Below are 9,065 nucleotides of genomic sequence, written 5' to 3'. Positions count from 1 at the left end.
TTTGTTGTAGAATCCCTGTTTAATTTGAAAAGAAGATGATATTTTAGCATGTAACCGTAGGAGTAGTGGTAGAATTAATCTACTCACTATAATCACAATTATACCTGTTAAACAGCACGGGCATGTTCTTCAATTCTCCATTATAACTGTGGTTTTCAAGTCTCAAGTCCCTGGTCCACTGCTTTCAGCCAGAACATAGTAAAATGGACCATAGCTCATATAAATGACATGCAGTTACAAGGGCGTAGATTTGGTTTTGGCATTGGTGGGGACGGATGATTCGAACCCTGCCCTGTTTCTTTTTTTTTTTTCCTTTTTGTTTTTGCTTCTTGATAAAAAAGGGAGAAATATACTTGCCTGCATATGCTATTCTACATGCTTTTAAACCATTTAAAATTACAATTCATAGTTTTATATGTGAATTATATAATGTTAAATTACTATTAAACAAATGACTGACTAAGAATTTTAGGCTTTAGTTTACTTCAGCCATATTCCATATGAATCAGGTGTCAGACAAAAATAAAAATAGCTTCAAATAGAGTCATGACAATAAAAGAATATGACTTTAAGGACTTAACAACATTACTTCAGTTATAATACACCGACATCTCTGATACATTAGCACTAAGGCAACACTGAATGACCTGGTGGTTTTTGTCCATAAAACTACTCATCTAAGATTACCACAAAGTAAAAGATCTCTCAGCAAAATTATGCAACATTTTAGGCACTATTGTCCCGATCAAATCAGTGAGCTGGGATTTTTTATTCTAAACATGAACTACTGTTACAGCAACAGACATGGACTACTGGTGCCCCACACAACAACTCAATGTCCACTATGTGAAGGAGCCAAACACATGCCTGCTCCTCTCCTTAACTGAGATAAACTGCTGGTATATTTGTTTTACATTTATACTGTCCAGTCTCTCCTGGTGGACATGGCAACATGTTATTCATGGTTACATTCAATTTTAGACTGATGCAGGCCAAAGCCGCCCTAGTATAACCTGTAACGTTATTATGACGGACACATTTTATGAGTGAACTTGACTTTAAGTGACTTACAGGTTTCTTTGAAAAATACTTTCTTATATCCAGGTTCTTCCTTTGTGCTGCCATCCTCTCCTCCTCGCAGCGCAGGCTTGCCGCTGCTAAAACTAAACAGAGCTCCCTGAAAGGCACAGCCAATCACATTGGCCATATTTGTCACATGAGGTAGGACTCCAGTAGAGAACGTAATTTAACTCTTTCTGCACCGCTGGGTGAATGAGACATTGACAGATCGTTTTCTTTTTCTTCCGATCGAGTTTGTTTGTTTTTACTGGAAGAGATGAAATTATTGGTGGGGACATGTCCTTTCCGTCCATGCCAAATCTACGCCCTTGTGCAGTTATCTATTTTCAGTTTATCAGTCCCAGCTGCATTGACACTCATTTTAGTCATGTTAATAATATCAAATTTTGGCTGTCCCAAAGCCTCAGATGTTTCAATCATTAATCAAAATTAAATAGAATCAAATCAAAATCAAGTCAAAAATTTTAAAAACAACAGTGTTGACCAAAGTGCTTCACAGTCAGACAAAAAGCGAATTAAAGATAAAAACAAAGCATTAACAAACAAAACATACCAACAAACAACACAGGTGACAAACATATAAAGCAAGCCAGATGATAGTCAACTAGTTTGATTCAAAAGCCAAAATAAAAAAGTGAGTTTTAAGACATGATTTAAAAGACCAAATAGGCTTGAAGAACAAATATCGACAGGAAGGTTATTTCAGAGTCTAGGTGCTGCAGTGGTAAAGGCACGATCACCTCTGGACTTCAGTCGAGACCTTGGTTGTACTAAGAGCATCTGATTAGAAGATCTTAGTGCTCTTTGGGGGGTTTACAAGTAGAGGAGTTCAGTTACATAGCTAGGCGCCAAGTTGCTTAAAAGTTTTTAAAGTGAGTGATAGGTTTGTAGCTTGAACCTATTCGCTGGAACGTTGAAGACAATTTAATTACACAGCAAGCAAGACACGAAGTAGGCAAAGTTCTTTATGTTTTAGGTGCACGGGAGAGAACTGAACCTCCTATACCATAAAACAATAAGACAAGGCACGGCCTCTCCCATGCTCCCAAGATGTGGGTGTGAAAGCCAGAGTGCTCTGGAATGCACACCAAGTTTGCAGACTATTAAGGATCAAACCTCTACCAATCTACAACTAATTATAAAACTCTAAGCATATATAAGTAGATATTTCTAAGCATAAATGACAATCAACAATACAAAACCTAACAGTGAGCAAGGGAATTTTAAAATATATATTTGACAGGGAGCGAGTGCAAGTTAGCTAAAAGTGGAATGATGTGATCATACATTCTAGTACCAGTTAAAAGGCGTGCAGCAGCATTTTGAACAAATGACGGAGAGAAGAGTGTTGGAGGCCCAAGTAGAGAAAGTTGCAGTAGTCCAGTCTAGTGGTGATAAATGCATTAATATGTTTTTCAAGGTCTTTCAAAGGAAGATAGGGCTTCACTTCGGATATCTGACATAACTGATAAAAACTGGTTTTAACCACTGTGGACACTTGCTTTTCTAATTTAAAAGAGCTATCCAAAAATACTCTGAGCTTTCTTACAGTGTGGGACCGATGGCTAGCAAGAGGAAAAAAAGAGTATCAGTTAGCTGGCCCAATGGGTATGATTATCAAAAACAATAATTTCGGTTTTATTTTCATTCAGAAAATTATGTGATATTATGTGATAACCAGACTTTGACATCATGAAGACAGTTAAACAGTGGTTGCAGTGGGGCAGAGATATTCAAATTCAGGGGAAAGTAAATTTGGATGTCTAGTAAACACAGCAGAGAAGTGAACAACGGTCTGAAAATTAATCGTGCGCATCTGGTGCAAAGGACGCTCACTGTTCAACCGCACATTGCCTAGTGCAATATAAAACATAACTGGGAAATGTCTTGATGCGTTCTCAATCATCCAGGAAAGTAAATCTCCAAAAGTTGAATCTGTTCATCTGGACGTAGCGTTTTGTGGGAGAAACATTTCGTCACTCATCCAAGTGACTTCTTCAGTCGGATGACTTGGATGACTTCTTCATCCAAGTGACGAAACGTTTCTCCCACAAAACGCTACGTCCAGATGAACAGATTCAACTTTTGGAGATAACTGGGAAATGATCTGAAATTCCAGAGTCCTTGATATCTGTGATGCAAATATCCAGACCATAAGACAGTACCAGATCAAGCGTGTGAAGGAGATTAAAAGTGTCAATAAGAGCAAGGAAGTCCTTAACTAGTGGACCATCCTCACAACAAACATGGATGTTGAAATTGTCAACAATTAAAACATGGTCATACCATAACAGTGTGTTCACACCGAACGCGATAGACGCGACCAAAAACACGCCAGATGCCCCTAAGTTGACGCGTGCAAATTTGCACCTCGACGCGTGTCCACGACGCGTGAAGCACTGCACCCAACTCTGAATAGGTAGAAGCTCAGACGGTAGGTCCAAGTGAGCATGAAGTCCAACAGGGCAAATCTAGTGATGACAGAACAATCTGAAGCTAGAATGGTCCCGGAGAGCAGGGGAAGAAGGTAGACTATCCATAAGTGCATGATGATTAATCACTTCATGTGAATTTAGGTAAGCCTTGATGCAAACACTGATGTCGCCCCGTTTACCCCATCTAGTTAAGCGTTTCCTGTATGGAAGGGTAAGTGGTAGGCGGCATATGTAGTCAGAAATGTCTGTTGGAAGCGGAGGAAAATTCTCTGGTTTCCATTTGAAATCAGGCGTTTTGTGATTCAATGGCCAAAGGTTGGCCATTGAATCAAACGAGAGATTGATCATAGATAAGTAGCGCAAAGACATCATGGCAACACAGAGAAAGTAAAATACCAGACAGCATGCCGTGCACACTGGCGCCATCTTGGATTGACGATGTAGATTTGGGTTCATTGACTAAAAACAGTAAATAATCTGGTAGATATCATAAAGATAAAGATATCATATCATATCATATCATAACATATCTAACATGATTTGACTGCATCCAGCAGTAGGTGACACTAAAGTATAAGATAAAAATAAAAAGAGGCAATACAGTGAAATAAATGTTTTAAGTAACATTTATTTCAGCAGTAGGGTTAGAGTAGGCTTCACATGCCACGTGCTGATGTGTCAGAGGACTTCTTTTTATGCAAACACCTCCTTATTTCAAGCTCATCGTGTACTTTGTCAAGTGTCTTTTTTATATTAATTAAGAGCTGTAAAAAGCCTTTTAAGGAGCCTAATCCAATTAAATCATCGGAGAGAATCAGTCCAACACTGAAAGCTGTCACTTACCAAAGTTTATGAAGGAATAATATGAGGGACAGAGAGGCGAAAGAAATAAAAACTTCTAAGAACAAAGCAAAACAGTGGAAACAGATATGAGTAGAAAGTGGGAAGAAGTGGATTCAGCTTTAACCCTTTAAATGCACCAGACAGTTAAAACAGGAGTACAAGAGGACTCACACTCAAATACCTGCACTCAAGTCATTGGATGTGATGGATATGAGATTTATTATCTCTCTTAATTGAAAGCTAAATTAAAAAAAAACAAAACAATATAGTTTAGAGACAGAAATATTATAAGTGGTTTAAAAATGCTTAAAATACCATAAAAACAGACATAAAGCCTTAAAAGACAGATCAAAAGCAAAATATGCAAAGGTGCTACTGTGCATCTAGAATGAGTGTCATGACTTTGTGTGTTTCTAGATTTAAAAAAGTTATTATTAGTTATTATTTTAAAGAAAAAAGTTATCATTTTACTCCTTTTGAATAAATCTGTATTTATGTCTATAACCTTAATTTACCTTCCATTGCACATTTAGATGAATGCAACCAGTGAGCATTTAAACACGACTACTATGTAGTTTACTTGTGAACATGAGTTAATAGTTACTCGTGACCCTGGGTTTCTGTAGCAGTTTTCACTCTGTGTGAGTCACACTTTTCTTGAGTGACTTGTGTCATATGATATTCTCCATATTCCCTGACACCCACTCTTCAAACATGACCGTTTGACTCTGGCTGTATTTTGTATCTTGCACAGTTTAACCCTAGAACACTATCGCTATAAATAGTAACACAATCACTAATGCCAGGTGATTTTTACCCGATATAATATAACCAATAAAAAGTAATCAAATATATCAAAATATGACAACACATGACAAATTAGAGTGGTCTTCTTTTACTTTCAACTGTGCCATGTCTAACAACATGAAAAAAAAACCTCCTAAAACAAAATAATGACTCTGGAAAGCTGGTCTTTGGTCCACCCATTCCTGGGACATTTGAGACTTCCCTGGTGAAGGCACAGGCTCCTCGACACGCAAACAGCTGCAGGAGAGAGAAATCATGTAAATGTATTTGCTCGGGTATAAATCACCCAGCGATAGTGTTCTAGGGTTAATGTTTTTATACTTTATAAATACTACTGATTAAACTTCTCCACATGTAACGTGATGTCTTATAGACCACTGGTGCACAGGTTGCTGTACATTTCCTATAAATTAGTACTCGGTTGGATGTTTGTATTGTATGAACAGGCCCAACTTCAATTTTTTTCAGCTGTGTTTGTCTATGTTTATGTTTATGTAGGGCAAACTATCTAATTGACTCTATACATGACTCTATCTGTTGTGCCAAGAGCGAAACAATATGAGGATGTGAAGAGCGGCAGAGAAGTGTGTGAGGGCAGTGCAGGAAATATATGAGGACAGCTTGAGGTGAAGTCAAACTGAATTTCTGTTATTACTGTGGCCCATCTGCAGTACATTTGCAGCCCAAAAGGGCATGATTAATTTGAACCTTAGGGACATGGAGTCTTCCTACAGATTAACTCTATTAACTGCTTTTAATGTCCAAGGAAATACTTTTAAATAACCCTAAAGAACAGTGATCAAAATAACCTTTAACTACAGCATTACATATTACAAGTTTTTGTGTTTCTGTGTTTTCCTGTCTTCATTAGTCATCACACCAATAACACTGTTCTGTTTGAATTAAGATGCTCCTTCACACCAACTATAAATCATTGTTTGAACTTTCTGACATCATCAGGTTGTGAGCTTCTCTCTCATATTCAGAGGCATTTTTTAATATTTGTATTCACATGTGGGACACTTCAACTCAGAATGTACTTATATTAAAGTCCCCACATTAAGGTGTTAGGAGTATTACCCTCACATGAATTTTCATTACAGTGATTTATAATGAGGCCATGGAGAGTGAGTGAGTCACTGAGCTGTCTCTACTTTGATACATTCAACTATATCCTGTTTTTTAAACTCATTCAGTTTTCTGACACCAGGAGCAGGAAAATAATGAAGTGAGAGCAGTGAAACTGTTCACGAAAACACAAAGCAGCTGATAATGAATAGCAGGAGATAACTGATAGCAGTTTTAAACTGATCAGGCTGATCAATACATGGTGACTGAGACAGCTTATGTTTTTGCCTGAACTAAAAACAACAAAAACATTATGACATTTTACATATTTTAGGCAATTCTGTTTGATTGGAGATCTTTTTTTAAAGCATCATACTGGGAGTGGTTTTAGATTTACTTCATCCATGAAGAGACCTTACAAGCAAAGTCATTAACAGTAAAGTTTAGTAACTTTGACACTGTGATAAATTCTTCAGGTTTCGTTCGGCATCAGTAGTGAGGTTTTATATATCTATAACTCATGTTTCATCTTACTTATTTCCATACATTTAACCTTTTATTGAGAGCTACTGGCTGAATTCTGATGGCATCAGAGGTCTGAGATCACTTCCCAAATTTGCCTGAAGAATGTAACTGGCAGTTTACCTGACCAATAAGAAAGCAGCAGAGGAGATCCTTGTGCCTACCTGTCAGTCACAGTTTATCTACACCGTTGTAGATGGAGCGACTTCCTATGAGTACAAACCCAAGGACTCTAAGATGGGTCACAACAGATCAAGGACTTTGCTGGAAAATCATTTATTTGATGACACTTTGTCTTTTATTGTTGGGGAATGCTGGCATGAAATACTTAATCTGCCCAATACTCTCACATATCAGCTAGCTCCCAAACAGGCTGCTATCAGCAACAGGAGACCGTGGTCTGAAAAATTAACTTTATGATCTAGCATTAACAAAGTCACAGTCAAAGCCGAGAGAAGCAGCTTGAAGACAACAGAGACCTGAGTACTTTTTCCTCTGTTAACAGGTTCACGCTCTGTTATCAATAGACAATTAACAACTAACTGAAAACTCACAGTCCACATCTGTCTCCTCACTTCCATCAGACCTCTCCCTCTATTCCCTACATCCAGCCTATGCTTCAGCAACATATTGATCCTGATGTCATGCTGCAATGCACAAACTATGCCCAATATACTAACTACAATCTTGTGTAATACTGACATCATGGCAATGGAGTCTGCTGTCTGGGATCTCTAATCTTCCCCAGTTTATCTTTTCTCTCTAGATTTTCCTGTTACACCCAAACTGGCCGCAGCAGATGATTATCCTCCCAGATTTTAGTTCTGCTGAAATTTTCTTGCTGTTATAAAGGATTTTTTTTTTCTCAGTTTTGCCAGGTATATTCATTAACTACAGATATCAAACCCATCCCCACATACAGTCCATTTTGATCTTACGTGCACTGTTTCGGTCAGTGCAAATATCTTTGATTACTCATTTAAAGTGCACTTCACTCTCACACTGCAGGCTTACTTGTTATTCCTAAAGTATTTAAAAGTAGACAGGGAGGCATTTAGAGCCTTCATTTTTCCGGGCCCTCTTCTGTGGAACCAGCTTACAGTTTGGACTTGGGAGACAGACACTATCTCTACTTTTAAGATTAAGCTTAAAACTTTCCTTTTTGGTAAAGCATATAGTTAGGGCTGGTTCAGGTGACCCTGAATCCTCCCTTAGTTATGCTGCAATAGGTGTAGGCTGCCAGGGATTCCCATGATGCACTGAGTATTTCCTCTTCAGTCACCTTTCTCACTCACTGTGTGTTAACCGATCTCTCTGCACTGAGTTGTACTTGTTATTCAGCTCTGGCTCTCTTCCACAGCAAGTCTTTTGTCCTGTCTTCCTTCTCTCACCTCAACTGGTCGTGGTCGATGGCCGCCCCTCCGTGAGCCTGGTTCTGCTGGAGGTTTCTTCTATTAAAGGGAGGTTTTCCATCCCACTGTGCTTGCTCTTAAGGGGTTATGTGATTATTGACTCTGTAAATATTATTGTAGTATCTACCTTAGAATATAAGTGCCTTGAACTGACTGTTGTTGTGATTTGGTGCTTTATAAATAAAACCAAATTGAATCAAATTGAATTAATTCACATACTGAAAAAACAGGAAATTTTATGTGTTTTAATTTGTATTGTTTATCTATTTACTTTGGTGTAGTATGAATGGCCACAGTGGGGCCATTTGAATTTCTACTTTAATCCGTACTGACAAATTTAACATTAATTCCAAACACTCACGGCCTGAAATAACAGTACAGGTGTCAGAGCCACAGTGAAATGACTGCATGACTGTAGACTGATGATGTATAAATGAAATGATATTATCTTCTATCTCCATTTCTCCATCTATGTCATGGATAAGTAAAGAGCTGCAGGTCGGTCTCTATAGCTGTTAAAAACATAAACTGGAATTCCTTAGCTGTGCGATACTTTAAATAAATTTGGGGAAAAGAGTTTGGTTATGTGGAACAGTGTAGAACAAATCCTGCCATTTAACATGCAAATCACACACATGATCTTTTTGACTGCAGTTTTCTTTACTCACTAAAAACATTAAGCATCACAGAAAGCAAAAGCTTGTTTTTATGGTGTCATGTGACCTATAACTAAAAGATCTGTTATACTCTTGTCTGGTAATCGTCCCTGGGTTTCTGTTAGGAGTTTTCACTTCTCTGTTTTCTCGTGGTGTGTACTGTCTGTCGTGGAATTTTGTGATTAAAGTCTGCAACACGGAAAGAGCTGTGATCAAGCTATTTATTACTGCGCGCAGGAGAA

This window comes from Oreochromis niloticus, linkage group LG22, assembly GCF_001858045.2.
Source record: "Oreochromis niloticus isolate F11D_XX linkage group LG22, O_niloticus_UMD_NMBU, whole genome shotgun sequence".
Lineage (NCBI taxonomy): Eukaryota > Metazoa > Chordata > Actinopteri > Cichliformes > Cichlidae > Oreochromis > Oreochromis niloticus.
This window is presented reverse-complemented; position numbering follows the sequence as displayed.